General features: G+C 42.6%; 1 protein-coding gene across 2 annotated transcripts in view; it reads right to left on the bottom strand.

Annotated features, from left to right (window-relative positions):
- The window catches only part of LOC126273192 (uncharacterized), a 416,556-nt gene extending 407,771 nt beyond the window's left edge, over window positions 1-8,785 (bottom strand). Inside the window, exon 1 of one of the 2 annotated variants that reach the window (XM_049976716.1) lies at window positions 8,553-8,785. The gene's annotated coding sequence lies outside the window, so the exon portion shown is untranslated. The remainder of the gene's footprint in view (window positions 1-8,552) is intronic. The other variant, XM_049976717.1, reaches the window with a different exon arrangement.
- Window positions 8,786-15,768: the final 6,983 nt, after the last annotated feature.

The following is a 15,768-nucleotide window of genomic DNA, read 5'->3' as shown; positions in this document are numbered from 1 at the left end:
TAACGTCGATCAATTACTCAAGAACTTTTTTTAATTTCCATTAACCAATTTTCGAGCTTTTTCGGGCTTATCTTCAGGGGAAGCATGCGGAAGTGACGAATTTCTTCATTTTATTTTCAACACCATTTACCATGTGACAAAAATACAAAGCGATACATTAAAGTGTTTTCTGTCTTCTTGTCAGCACCCGGCATCGCGTTACAAACAGAGACACGTAACTTGTATGCCCTTCATCTGAAGATGAACCTGGAAAGGCTCGAAACCAGTTATTGGCAATAATTTCAGAAGTGATTTGTGGCAGATATCTTCATTTACATATATAGTAATATACAGCTGCGGTAGTCTACAATATCTACAGTGCACAATGTTAATCTGTAACTTGTGTTCGTATGCTTGTCCGTCGACGGGAAAGTTCAAAAGATGGTTTAATGTAACCCTCTGTCGTTGACTTCGGTAATTCGAGTCACTACTGAATTCGTGCGAGTATATAGATAGATTAGTGAGCTGAACTTGTTAACCAGTCTAGAATTCGTTTTGATATCTTTCAGATAATGAGACTGTGTATCTGAACGTGCCAGTTCCTTTTAACCCATCTTTATCGCGAACCTGTATTACTTTCTTAGCCTGATGACACCCATTGCTTGTCACACTTGCTACTCCCCCTTTGAATGAGATTTCTGCCTCAATGAGATCAAATAGAGCTAACACTAATGACCGTAAAAACTGATATGGACCTTTCCTCACATTAGGGCATATACGTGTATTAAGTAAGACAGAGATTTCTTGGTATTGCAGTGGAAACAGGATATTATTAAATTTCATTTTTTGATACTATATCCAAATACATAATGACTGGCACGGCGCATTATTAATCTCTTGTTTTGTATTTCGACGCGTGTTTCGCCCAAAAGGACCATACCTCTCGCCCTGTCATCCAAGTGGAAAGGCAGCAGTGGGAGCTAACGTGGCTTCGCAGGGGCCGTATAGAGAGCGGAGAGGGTGTTCGGCAGGGCGGCGGCGGCGGCGGCGGCGGCGGCGGCGGCAGCACGTGAGCGTAGCGTGACCGTCACACACGCGCCTCCTCCGCCGGAAGGCCATTGTTGCCGCCACCACCGCCTCGCCCGTGTACTGCCCCGTCTGCTGCAGCTCGGAGCTTTACTGCCGCAGGTTGCAACTCTGTGGCACTGCTGCCAGCGCGGAACGCTGCCAGCAACACGGCCTATCGCGCAATACGGAGGAAGGCCGCATACGATTCAACACGGATGCAGCATATACACTACTGGTCACTAAAATTGCCACGCCACGAAGATGACGTGCTACAGACGCGGAAATAACCGACAGGAAGAAGATGCTGTGATGTGCAAATCATTAGCTTTCACACACGGTTGGCGCCGGTGGCGACACCTACAACATGCTGACATGACGAAGGCTATCAACCGATTTCTCATACACAAACAGCAGTTGGCCGGCGTTGCCTGGTGAAACGTTGTTGTGATGCCTCGCCTAAGGAGGAGAAATTCGTACCATCACGTTTCCGACTTTGATAAAGATCGGATTGTAGCCTATCGTGATTGCGGTTTATCGTATCGCGACATTGCTGCTCGCGTTGCTCGAGATCCAATGACTGTTAGCAGAATATGGAATCGGTAGGTTCAGGAGGGTAATACGGAACGCCGCGCTGGATCCCAACGGCCTTGTATCACTAGCAGTCGAGATGATAGGCATCTTATCCGCATGGCTGTAACGGATCGTGCAGCCACGTCTCCATCCCTGAGTCTCCAGATGGGGGCGTTTGCAAGACAACAACCATCTGCACGAACAGTTCGACGACGTTTGCAGCAGCATGGACTATCAGCTCTGAGACCATGGCTGCGGTTACCCTCGACGCTTCATCACAGACAGAAGCGCCTGCGGTACTCAACGACGAACCTGCGTGCACGAATGGCAAAACGTCATTTTTTCCGATGAATCCAGGTTCTGTTTACAGCATCCTGATGGTCGCATCCGTGTTTGGCGACATGGCAGTGAACGCACATACGAAGCGTGTATTCGTCATCGCCATACTGTCGTATCACCCGGCGTGATGGTATGGGGTGCCACTGGTTACACGTCTCGGTCACCTCTTGTTCGCATTGACGGCGCTTTGAAAAGTGGACGTTACATTTCGGATGTGTTACGACCCGTGGCTCTACCCTTCATTCGATCCCTGCGAAAACCTACATTTCAGCAGGATAACGCACGACCGCATGTTGCAGGTCCTGTACGGGCCTTTCTGGGTACAGAAAATGTTCGACTGCCGCCCTGGCCAGCACATTCTCCAGATCTCTCACCAACTGAAAACGTCTGGTCAATGTTGGCCGAGCAACTGACTCGTCACAATACGCCATTGATGAACTGTGGTATCGTGTTGAAGCTGCATGGGCAGCTGTACCTGCGCACGCCATCCAAGCTCTGTTCGACTCAATGCCCAGGCGTTATTACGGCCAGAGGTGGTTATTCTGGGTACTGATTTCTCAGGATCTATGCGCCCAAATTGCGTGAAAATGTAATCACATGTCAGTTCTAGTATAATATTTTTGTCCAATGAATACCCGTTTATCATCTGCAATTCTTCTTGGTGTAGCAATTTTAATGGCCCCTAGAGTACCTTCCACACACACCTGGCAAGCTTCAATTGAGATTTCAGTTGTGTGCCAGTACACTTTCGAACACGTATTGGATCTGTAGAGAAAATTATATGCTGTGTACGGACCATACACCGACTAGGTCAGCTGTAAGACAGGGCCTTAAGGACCTAATCCAGTCATCAATAAACAAATAAATAAAATGAGTAAAAGCAGAATTATGCTCGTGATATCAGCAGCAATTCATAGCAACAAGAGACCAGGGATATCTAACCAGCCAAATAGACAAACTGCGGTTTCGTAAACTGACACGGCCGGGAGAACGGTGTGCTGGCCACATGCCCCTCCATATCCGCGTCCAGTGACGCCTCCACGGGAGGAGTTTAGTTATTTTTAATACAGACAAGCTCGGTAACGCGCGGTTTTCGGACACGAGGAGGCAAGCCTGACCGGCATTGGATCTTTTCGTGCATTAATGAAGAGGGCTAGGAAGATGGCCAGCCTGCATCTGGTGTTCAGAGGGTTTCCCACATACCACTAAGAATATACTGGACTGATACCCACGTTCTGCCTCAAATGCACGCTACGCAAACATTTAGAAAACGTTCTCACACTTACACTCCAGACGCAATCAGGTGGAGTACACAATCCGCCCTGGGAAGGGAGGAAGGGAGGGAGGAAGGGAGGGAGGGAGGGAGGGGGGGGCGGAACGGTTGAGTAAGAAACTGATGACCATAAATGTTTAGTCCCTCCAAACCCCCCGTCATCATCAGCGGTCGCAATATCAACTAAAGATTAGATGAAAATTTCTAGAATATATCTTGCAGTCTGCAATCCTGAAACTTTCGGACAGTTTAAACCTCCATGCCGGACCGTTTCACAAACAGCGCACACTACGCTGCAGAGTGCAATAATGAAGCAGAAGATTCATTCTAAAAACAACACTTAGCCACTTCCCTGCAAATTACTTCTCTTGCTGTGCTACAAGGACAAAGAAGGCAGGAGAGCGTCTGTGAAGTCTGGGAAGTAGGCTACCAGCGAGGTGCTTATGTATCTGAGGCTATGGCGGCGGTTGGTTAGTCGTATCTGGATAGCTCAGTCGGTAAAAGAATTGTTCGGGAAACGCAAGGTTCCGGGTTCGACTTCCTGTTCGGCGAACAATTTTGATCTTGATATTGCTACTGAAACGTTAGCTTGTCTAGTGTATTCAACAGAGATATGATTAGAGCTCTTGCACCTACTATCTAGATGAAACTGCTTAAAATATTTAAAATATATACAAAGCGATTAAAATAGAAAGTTCCTCTCTCTCTGTGTTGCCCATATTAACGCACAGACATCCTTAAGCACACGAAACCACTAGCCGCTAAAATAATCTTTGTCTTAGAATACAGTGTTGAACTGCGAATAATGAAACAGAAAAATAGAATAATTGTAAAATGTGGCTGGCCAATAACTGAACTAGGACTTCAAGGAGAACTAAAATATCCTACATGACGGTTTATGTAGTAGTTCAGATTTGGTACAGCATTCTAAAACATTAAGTAAGTTCGTCTCATCGTCACGAAATGTGGGACAGCAGCGATTTTATCGGATATGTTAAAAAGCAGTCAACAGTAATTTGTAGGTACAGGAAAATTAAAATCATGAGTGGAAATTACTAACGTATTGTAGCCTCCGGGTTTTTGAGAAAAAAACAAGGAAAGAAAATGCGTAAACAAAGCACTTCAATGATAAACTTCACATCTTTTATTTATGGTAATTATTCCGTTTCTCAAAACAAAGCTGTTTATTTCCTGGGAACTGTAGTCTAAGGAAAATTCCCAAGAATCAGGACCGCATATCACTCTGTCACGTACTAATTCAAAGCACACTTTATGTGCTTTCTGATTTATGAAAACATGACTGTGGTTGCATAGTAACTAAGAATCTTTCTCTGTTTTCCCTGATACCTTAGTAGCCGGCCTGTGTGGCCGACCGGTTCTAGGCGCTACAGTCTGTAACCGCGCGACCGCTACGGTCGCAGGTTAGAATCCTGCCTCGGGCATGGATGTGTGTGATGTCCTTAGGTCAGTTAGGTTTAAGTAGTTCTAAGTTCTAGGGGACTGATGACCTCAGAAGTTAAGTCCCAAAGTGCTCAGAGCCATTTGAACCATTTGATTTGATATCTTCGTGGCCGATGTAAACGCGGTGGCCTTAATTACTTAAATATAATTCTTCTTGTGCATGAAAATTTTGTCACCGGAATTTGGTGCGGAAAGCGAAATAGATGTGTCGTGATGTACCATGAGCATGTGCATCAATAACGTGGTCCCCGGTTAGTGGCGCACATGCTCAAGATACATCACGACACATCCACTTCGCTTTGCACGACAAATTATGGTGACAAAATCTCCACAGTATCATATGGAATCAGGGCGTTGAGTTGTTGATTTGTCTGTCGTACCGATGCACTGAGCTCTGCTGTTACTTTGACGTTAATCGAGACAAACGGCAATCTGCATTTCACACTTCCACCGTACTCCACAACAATACATACTTAGCAATACACAACACCGATCACTTTCACCCATATATCCATATCGTACAGCTACACATAGAAGACATCATCCACAGGAAGTAAGGTAATCGCAAACCTCTCGCACTAAATCCTAGCCTGAAAAACAGCAAGAGCAGCGCGTGTTTGTTCACAGTGTCACTTCCCTGATTTATCAGACAGATTTACTGCATGTACGTACGTTACAATGAACGGAATTGAGTCCCTTATACCCTGGCACGAAGCACGAAGATGTAATAGTCACTTCCTGCCACAATATGGGCAAATACATTCAAATAACTAAATTTGTTAAATTACAGCAAAATTAACATGTGAAAATATAGCTATATTTGTCTATTTTTCCCCGTGTCACATCTTTGTAGTAAGAATCGGCAAGTGGCGGAATGCATTCCAGAATTCTGCAGATTGCAGAAATATAGCACTGAGACAATCTTCTCCTTTAATAACACGTATTTCGCTTTTCGTTGTTTGCACTGTAGGTCGCGTGTGATCCGTTAGGAATTTTTCCTTGGCGCACTCTGCACGATTCTGACGTTGGAAGACGGGGCTCGGTGAAACAGCTCAAAAGCATGTGGCCTGGTTTATCACCGCCTCCTCTGGAGTTCAAGGCGATTTCGGCGGCAACCGAAGCGTACAGCGGCGCTCTTCGGAGGCGGTGCTTGTGCAACATGCCCGACGAGCAGGAGGCAGTTCACCCGCAGAGTCCAGAAGGAGAAGCCAGATACCAGGAAAAACACACCGAAAAGCACAACGTGGATGCCCCCGGTAGTCTGCGAGACAGACTATCAATCCTAAGAGCCCGGGTTCGGAGATTTACTCCGCCGAGGGACTGGGTGTTGTGTTGACCTAATCATCATCATTTCATCCACATCGACGTGCAAGTCGCCGAAGTGGCGTCAAATTGAAAGACTTGCACCAGGCGAACGGTCTACCCGACGGGAGGCCGTCGTCACACGACATTATTATTATCATCGCGTTAGTCAGCGACTTTTTCCAAATACTCGGGAATATGTCAGGTTAAAAATTCAGAGAGCGGCATTTAAAATCTGACTCAGGTATAGTATGGAGAAAATACGATGTCAAGCGTGGTGTGATATCATAAATGGAATTAGTGACTATCGCAAGGGCTCTTCATAAACAGTGCTTATGCACATATCGTATTTAATGATTTACTATAAACACAATTGTTTGCATACAATGGAGACGGGATTCAGGTGAGAGTCTATCGCAATCCCAAGGCAGTAGCCACTGATATCATAGCCCTACATCATCCATTCTCAGAACAACTGGCACGATGCGTGTAACTCAAAATATGTCATTACAGGACGTAAAAATATGTGATAATAAAATATTTTCCATGTATTCAAAATCTCACTTATCCAAATGATTTGACGCAACTAAACATTTTGACAGATGGCAATTGAACACCCATCGTGATGTATGAACATTAACATTTCTGGTCGCAAAAACGCATAACCGGCGCGTTAAAAACTCTTTAAATCAGTACTTTGATATCTGAATTTACCTCTACGCCTCAGACAGGCACATATGCTTTGCGCTAGTGAAGAAAACCCAACATTTTTCAGTATACATCAGTGTATGTGGAACAAAGCATCTCCATAGGGTGACACATTTTATTGGACATTACACACTTCTTTATTTTACACGAAACTACTCTTAACTCCAGGGAAATCCTGCGCAGTGTTTAGGCATAACCGAACGCACACATCTTCACAGTTGAAGTATTTCCTCCTTGAAATACGTAATGTTCGAGAGTACAAAATTAGTAGGGTGACCAAATGCAATTGTTTAAAAAGGAGGTCAAACAGCTTCAAAAAAGGACAAAGGAAGAAAAAAAGAGGACACACCAAACGAGTCAAATGCAGATGAGGATACCACCCGTCAGCTTTGGACGAGTCACGTGACTGCCGGGAATTCCCGGTAAAACTAGTAGTTAATTGTTACGTATGGTCAGGTTGTGGTTAACTGAGAAATATAAAAAAAATTAAAAACATTGATTGTGGTGACAGTGTCGCGTTAATTGTTTTGTTATGTCAACAACACGGAATTATTTACAAAGCGAAAAACGTAAGACCATTCACCTCCCTTCATTCGACGCACCGCTACCAACATCTACAAATCAAGAAGCAGCTGACGACATGTAAACTGTACTTTAACCTTCCGAATACAAATAAACTGAATGACTATGAAACAATGAAATAAAACCATGACAGTTAATCTGTCGAGTTATTTCTTACCTTTATTGGCCACTGAGACGTTCGTTCCAGCTCCACATATCTTACATTCCACTTCAAATTCATTTCCCCGCTTTCGTGAAAGCCGGATATTTGCAGGAAATGGCATCAGAAAATGTACTCTTTCGTTTATGCATAGCCAAATATTTTACGTAACTCACTCGGTTAAAAATTACACGCACAAATCATACGTGCACTACAGGAAGCCAAGCCAATACAAAGCAAAGATACGAAACGAAAATTTTAAATAATCGATATTTGCATTCGCTTATAGGTCGATCACCGATGACATTGACGATCTTGGTGCCACCTAGTAACACCGCCTTCTTGCATGTTTATCATGAAGGGCGTGCCAATAGTTAAAGTATTTAAGAAAAGTCTAAACATCTCCACAGAAGAAATATCGAACAGAGGAAAATGCAGAGAAAAAATCAACAAACATAAATTCGAAGAAATACCAAAAGAGAAGAAATCAGGAAAGAAGTGGACAGAAGAGAGGAAGAAGAAAAACAGTGAATTTATGAGAGGTTTTTGGGAAGAGAAAAGAGACAGAAAAAAGTGCCACGAATTTGAAATGTACCAATTTATGTACCATATTGTCATTGTGAATATTGATTGTGTTTTAACACTCCCCTTAATGGGGAATTAACGATAATAATAATAATAATAATAATAATTTAAGAAAAGAGCAATAGAACGGGACGAATTGTCAATTTAACTGTATTACACTCAACTTTGCGAAAAAGCCGGATACTGTAAACATCCGCCCGGACCCCGAACAAAGAGCTAAAAAGGAGGACATGTCCAGATTAATCCGAACGTCTGGTCACCCTAAACATTACTTGTTTCGGTGTAACATAACGTGCGTTTCGATGTCTTTTATTAACTCTATTTATGCAACGTATAGTTCTTCCGTGTGATAGCACAACAATGAGGAGATGATGTGGAGACGTTTCGACCTGTAAACCACAGCCACGAATCCTCTAACGCTACATGAAGGCTGAGCAGACGTGTCAAGACACTCCGTGGTCGCAGCACCGTCTCAACAATCGGACAACGCAGCACCAGCCGGCCGAGAGCACGGCACAAAGTGCGCGGGACTGTGTTAGTACGTACCTAGCGGCGGGGACAAGCGAAGAAGCGCGTTGCTGCTGCGGTGCGGTCCTCCGCCACGACACGAGCCGTGCACAACACACAACACACACTGGCGTGAGCCGCACACCGCGGACTTCGCCTGCACTCCACGGACGCCGAAGAGCGACTGACGCTCAGCGCACGCCGTCCGCCTGCGCTCCGCCTCCGCCGTGACGTCATGGCCAATGGCAGCGCGCCGCGGGCGAAAGTGTTATGTCACATTGTTGCGGGCGCGTCCCGGCGGGGCTCGCGACCGTCGACGTAAACACACGACACCGCCGGTCCGTTTCGGAGTTCAAGACTCGGCTTACAGCTCCCAACGACAATATCACCTCCCCTGAGGAATCAGCCAGACGACGGATTATCGATGGATTCGGAGATACCACGAGAGACTTATGGTTTTCTGTGTACACAAGAAATAGTTATAGTTATCAGTATTTCCTATTCTGTGCGCACCTATTTTTACTAAATATGTCTCAGGAAATAGCCTAGCCATATCTAACGAGCAAGGTGGCATAATGATTACCACACTGAACTCGGCACGATGACGTTTCTAATCACCGACGGCCTATGTGGCCGAGAGGTTCTAGGCGCTTCAGTCTGGAACCGCGCGACTGCTACGGTCGCAGGTTCGAATACTGCCTCGGGCATGGATGTGTGTGATGTCCTTAAGTTAGTTAGGTTTAAGTAGTTCTAAGTTCTAGGGGACTGATGACCTCAGATGTTAAGCCCATAGTGCTCAGAGCCCATTTGCACCTATGTTTTTTTTAATTTTTATTTTTTTTAATCACCGTCGGCTATTCAGATCAAAGATTTCCGTTATTTCGCTCAATCTCTCAAGGTAAATGCTGGGATGGATCCTTTCAAAGGGCATGGCTGATTTACTTCCCCGTCTTCGCCTAATCCTAGGTTATTTTCTACCTCTAGTGACCTCATTATCGACGGTACGTTAAATTCCAGTCTTCCCTCCTTCCTTCAAGCCGCAATAGTAACATGTCTCTTATGGCAAGCTTGTGTACCTTTAAGACCAACTCCTAGTACTGAGCACTCTCTATGTCAAATTGCTACCCAACTGGCCCCGACTTCTGTTGCGTGTATTAAGTTGGTGCACAAGTTCGTAGATTTATTGTTTTGTTTTGCATCTTGGTATTCCGGTATCTATGAGCTTAGTTATCGATTGTCAATTTTTCGAAGTAGAGAGGATATAAAATGTAGACTGGCAATGGCAAGGAAACCGTTTCTGAAGAAGAGAAATTTGTTAACATCGAGTATAGATTTAAGTGTCAGGAAGTCGTTTCTGAACGTATTTGTATGGAGTGTAGCCATGTGTGGAAGTGAAACATGGACGATAAATATTTTGGACAAGAAGAGAATAGAAGATTTCGAAATGTGGTGCTACAGAAGTATGCTGAAGATTAGATGTGTAGATCACATAACTAATGAGGATTGAATAGGATTGGGGAGAAGAGAAGTTTGTGGCACAACTTGATTAGAAGAAGGGATTGGTTGGTAGGACATGTTCTGAGGCATCAAGGGATCACAAATTTAGCAGTGGAGGGTAAAAATCGTAGAGGGAGTCCAAGAGACGAATACACTAAGGAGATTCAGAAGGATGTAGGTTGCATTAAGTACTGGGAGATGAAGAACCTTGCACAGGATAGAGTAGCATGGAGAGCTGCATCAAACCAGTCTCAGGACTGAAGACCACAACAACAACAACAACAACAACAACAATTCACAGCTACTATGTGAGTTCACATATTATCATTTTGTCATTTGGATATAGTGCGTGGAGTTGCGGCCGCTAGGAAATGGAGTGCCAAGTGGAGAAATCGCAGCATTTGCGACTTATTCTTCTGTTTGAGTACAATAGAGGGATGACAGCAGTGGAGGGAGCCAAATGCTATTGGGCAGAGCACGGCAAGAAAATGGTTTTCTAGTTTTGAGGAGGATCGTTTTCACATTATGACTCTCCACGTTCAGGAAGATCTTTGGGATTTGATGAATATCGTTTAAACCCTTCAATCCGCAATGATTCACGTCACTGTACTCGGGAAGTGAGAAATGTGATGAACTGTGATCATTCCGCCATCGCGCGACTTTTGCATGCAATGGGGAAAGTTAAAAAAATCTGGTGAATGGGTACTGCATGCTCTGAGCCAAAATCACAGAAATCAGCTTCTCTGCGTGCTCGTCATCAACTGGCTTGTGAACAATACCGACCGCTCCTATCCTGTATCGTTACTGGTGACGAGAAATGGTATCTTTATGCCAACGTTAGAAAAATGAGTGGCTTATCCCAAACAAAGCAGGAACTTCCCGTGCAAAGACCTGCTCGCACCCACAAAAGATAATACTATCCTTTTGGTGGAACAGTGGTGGTGTAGTGTGTTACGAACTGCTTCCCCGGGATGTAATCATCGCTGTTGACATTTGTTAACAACTGAGACTCTTGCATCACTTCATTCGGTGTTTCTGGTTGTTGTCCTTGCACTGAGTCTGGTACTCCGTGATAACGCTCCTCCGTATTCTGCTTGGCTGGAAAAAAAGTACTATACATACAGCATCGTGGGTTAGCCGTGCGGCCTCAGATGTCTTGGCACGGTTCGCGCGCGCAGCCAGAGAGTTTCTTCAATTATTTGCAGCAGTGACATTATCGACTGTTGCTTCATTTCACAGTTCATTTGTTTTCTCGCGCGAACAGCGCACATCATACACACAGCGTATGTACCTACGTATCCCGCACTGTTCAAGTTTCACACGCAATTCTCACGTAAGTGCCGTGTCTTGAGGAAATGTAGATGCACTTTCATTGTATATCACTATGGCTTCTGCTCATAGCCCATACTTACAAACACCAATAATAAACAAATTCTTCTACCTATCTTAAAATTTTGTGCTAAACTATCGCAGGTTTAATCTCACTGTCTGTTAACCTATCACAGGAGTAATCTCACTGTCTCTTAACCTATAAACAACATAAACATCTTGATATTTATATACGCATTCGACTCATAGTCAAATTCCACTCTAAATTCTTCTCCATATTTGGTATCACAGATCTACGATCCTTAAAAGAATTTCTTAATATCATTATGCGGGAATAATCCCTTTAACTTTTCGGTTCGGGATATGCCAACAAGTATGATCCAGGATTTGGTATATTTAGAATAACATATGGTCCGTTAAAGTCCTCCGGTTGTATCAAATCCTTTGAAAACTCCTTCCAACTACCGTCTGTAGTGTCAATTAATTGAATTATGGCACCGCGACAATATTTCTCATGCACCGTCTCCTTTCCATTTAAATCCAGTGCTATCTCTTCTCCATTTAATCTAAATTTAATCATTCCTTCCAAAAAAATCAATCTGACAATCGTACTCCTGCATACTCACAATACCAAGAATACAGTCCACTAATAACTTCTCCACTACAAGGAACGTGCATTTTATTGCTACATTTCCCATTTTCATCTCTAATTGTGTTTGTATTTTGACATTGGGAGAGCGTGATCCAACAGCTCCGATGATTTTGCAGTTCTGCACCGGCAAAATTGGTACCTTATTCTTGCTAATAATTCTCATGAAAAGAGCGTCTGAGATGCCATTGGCGGAAGCGGCGTTGTCTAATATCACATTCGTTGGAACTTCCTCTATGTCAACAAATACTTCCGATACCGGAACACTCGATCTGTCATTATGACACGTTATTAAATCCTTTGTTGACTCTTCAGTCAACAGCTCACCATCATTATATCTTAACAACCGTAATTTTACTGTTTCGCCCCTAACAGATCACCTGACCGCTCCTCCCGGGCACGATGTTGTCATGTTTAGTTTGACTGATTGTTGGTGCGACTGGTATTTGTCTCTTCAGCTACTCCAGTGATTATCGGTTGTTGTGGTGAATTCGGTCTATATTGTCTTGCTTGATTCGTGTAATTATTGTTGTTGTTCTGCTGGTGTTGGTAGAACTGTCTTGTGTTGGCATACATTGGATTATATCGAATAAAATTCCTATTGCTCCTAAAATAGCCTCTCTCTGCACTAAAGTTTCCATTATGGTAATAATTATTGTTTGCATTTTGTCCCTTTCTAAGTCTCCTCCGAGAGTGTAGTTGGTTATGACTATTGTTACTGCTACCATTACTGCCATTCTCATTCGAGTTGCAGCTCTGTTTCTCTTCTATTGCTCTTCTTTGGTATGACATTTCTCTTGACCTTTTATTGTCCTCCTCAGTTATATCAATATGATCAAGCGTAGTCATAAATGAGTCTACATCCTTATCATTTACATATAACAGCTGATTCCTTATACTGGTGGGTAGTCTGGACTTGAGTATACTAAGTATATCTGGAAAAGGAATCGGTACATCACAATACAAAGATTTATTAATGTATTTCTCAAAATATCTCTGTAGAGATCCTCTAGAAAATGAGTTCCGTTTTTAATTTACTATTGTTTTCTTGGTATTGTTGGCGTACCTGCTCAATTTGAGCAATAAGATTCTGTTCGGTCCTTTCTGCCTGTTCTTTTATTTCGTATGTCTGGGTATTTAATCTCTGATCTAATTCGGTAAATGTTGCTCTTAATTGATTTTGAAATTCTGTTTGATTTTCGGCTAATTGATTTTGGAGTTCATTTTGTATAACGGATAAGTCTCGTTTTACCTCCGCTTGGCCTTCGTCTAATGGAGACAACTGTTGCATAATGACAACTAATGTGTCAACAACAGTCTGATCAGCTGTTGTATCAATGTTTTCTGAACCAGCGGGATTATTTATATTGCTACCGCTAGCCACAACAGTCTCAGAATTGCTATCCGTGGCCTCTGCTTCTGCGCAAACAGCTGAAGGCTGTTGCACGTCTCGCTGCTGATTCAATGACATTTTAAATCCTGCTCTAGTCAATACCATTAAATAACTGTCAATATCAGGTTCTAGTCACTGAATACAGTTTCAAATTTACTGTCGTAGACACACTTAACTTTCAAATTACTTCACAGATGGTATAAAGTTGAATGTCCAGATACGAAAGTCACACCGTATACATTTCTACAATCTAACTACTATCTGGAAAAGAGTTCCTTCTGAATTAATTTCAAACTATTTTAACTACAAAATGTAAAAATTTGAATTATCTGGCCTTGTTCTGCAGTATAGGTCTTGTCCAATAGTTGAAATCGTTTGTTTGTATCAGCAATCTTTTACTATGGGCACCGAATCTCTCTTCAGATTAGTTAACTCTCGTTCTCGTTGGTTTTCATGAAACGAAAAATACATTTATTATATAACAATGCAAGAGAGTCCTGTCACACTGGCGCCAATGTAATTTTTCCTTCTATCTATGTAATTATGTAGTTATGTAGTTCTCAATTCGTTCAAGCAATCAATCATTCATAATAGGAAACACAGTCATAGCTCAGTCACTCAAAATGATTCAGAAATTTTACTTGTTAGAATGAAATCAGGAGATGATTCTTCTTCTCTGCAGGCTCGTGATTTGCGGCAGTCTGCTAATCTATACAAATAAAATGCCTCGTAATTTTGGGAGCGTTGTATAATCTGTCGGGAAACCTCAGATTAAGCGGATATTTGGCTTTGATGAAGTTTAACCTTCCGAAGAAGTAATGGAGCTCTTGGATTATTAAATGCAGGTTCGTATCCAGTCTTTCGGAAGTTTCCTTCTGATTAACAACTACGCAATATATCGATGAATATCATTAATTCTCAAATGTCAAATAGACAACTTTTGTATGAAGGAGCAATATATAATATATATATTTCCGTTTTAATCGTACAATTTCGTATCAGTTATATTTTGTCATAAATCTCAATATTCAGATTACAATTCTTCAAACAATGCTCAGGCTAATCGGCACGAAGACAATCTCGGAAGCTTTTTCTAACAACCACCAGAGAGAGTACTACAAAGAATAATTATGCGCTCATGGCATAGCTATTGTATGAAACTACTTTGCGCATGGATTCTGCGAGTATGAAGATAGAAAATTAGTAAACGTCATTCAAGGGTAGAATTGTATCAGAGTAATTCATCGAATATAAAGAGATATTACAGTCTCTTCCAATACTACCCCTAGTGACGCCTCGGGCAGAGATCATTGATTAACCCAATGTTCCACAGAAATATAGCGACATAGAATGTCTTAGCGCAGGTAATAAGTGCCTCTTGACGCGAAGGCTTTACACACTCTGGAGTGTTCTCGCCTCGGAGGAAGTCGGTTCGTGTTCTGCCTGTTTGAATATTCACCATCAAAATTTAATCACCGAAGTAGAGGGAAAAGATGTCGTTTGGTTCATGACGGCCACAACTTTCGTCCATGTCCTAAGTTAATTCTGAATTTTTTTTTCTTTGGTAGAATCTCGTGATTTGTAGCCAACACGAATAAATGAAGACCGTACATGTGGTTCTCAGGAAAAGTTGTCGATAATCGTATTTCGAACTACAAATGAAATCTGAGGCAAGTTCAGTGGGTTTGACTTCGCCAACGTCGTCGAAGCATTTCCACTGCACCCAATGAAGCTAAGTGACTTTAGAGTGCAGGTATTAGCTAATATGCAGAGATCACAATGTGAACTCATCCTTAATCAGTACGCTTCGGAGCCCAGTTAGTCGCCATGGCCCCAGTTGACTCGTTTGTAAAGAGGGCCAGAATTGTTAGGCGACTATCATCTTCATGTACAATATTGCATTTCACACTTAAGTCCCTGGCAGAGAGTTCTTCGAACGAACTTCAGACTATTTCTCTGCCGTTCCACTCTAACAACGCGTGGGAAATATGAACGTTTAAATACGTTGTTCCTAATTCTAATTCCTAGATATTTAATAGAATTGACATCCTTTAAATTTGTGTCATTTATTGTGTAACAGAAATTTAACGGATTTCTTTTGCTACTTATGCGGATGGCCTCACACTTTTCTTTCTTCAAAGACAATTGCCACATTTCGCACCATACAGAAATCGTGTCTAGGTCATTTTGCAACTCGTTTTGATCTTCTGATGTCTTTACTAAACGGTAAATGACAGCATCATCTGTAAAGAATGTAAGAAGGCTGCTCAGATTGTGTCCCACATCGTTTATACAGATTAGGAATACCAGAGGGTCTGTAACACTACCTTGGGGAACGTCAGAAATCACTTCTGTTTTACTCTATGATTTTCTGTCGATTGATACAC

Source organism: Schistocerca gregaria, chromosome 5 (assembly GCF_023897955.1).
Source record: "Schistocerca gregaria isolate iqSchGreg1 chromosome 5, iqSchGreg1.2, whole genome shotgun sequence".
Taxonomy (NCBI): domain Eukaryota; kingdom Metazoa; phylum Arthropoda; class Insecta; order Orthoptera; family Acrididae; genus Schistocerca; species Schistocerca gregaria.
This window is presented reverse-complemented; position numbering and strand designations above follow the sequence as displayed.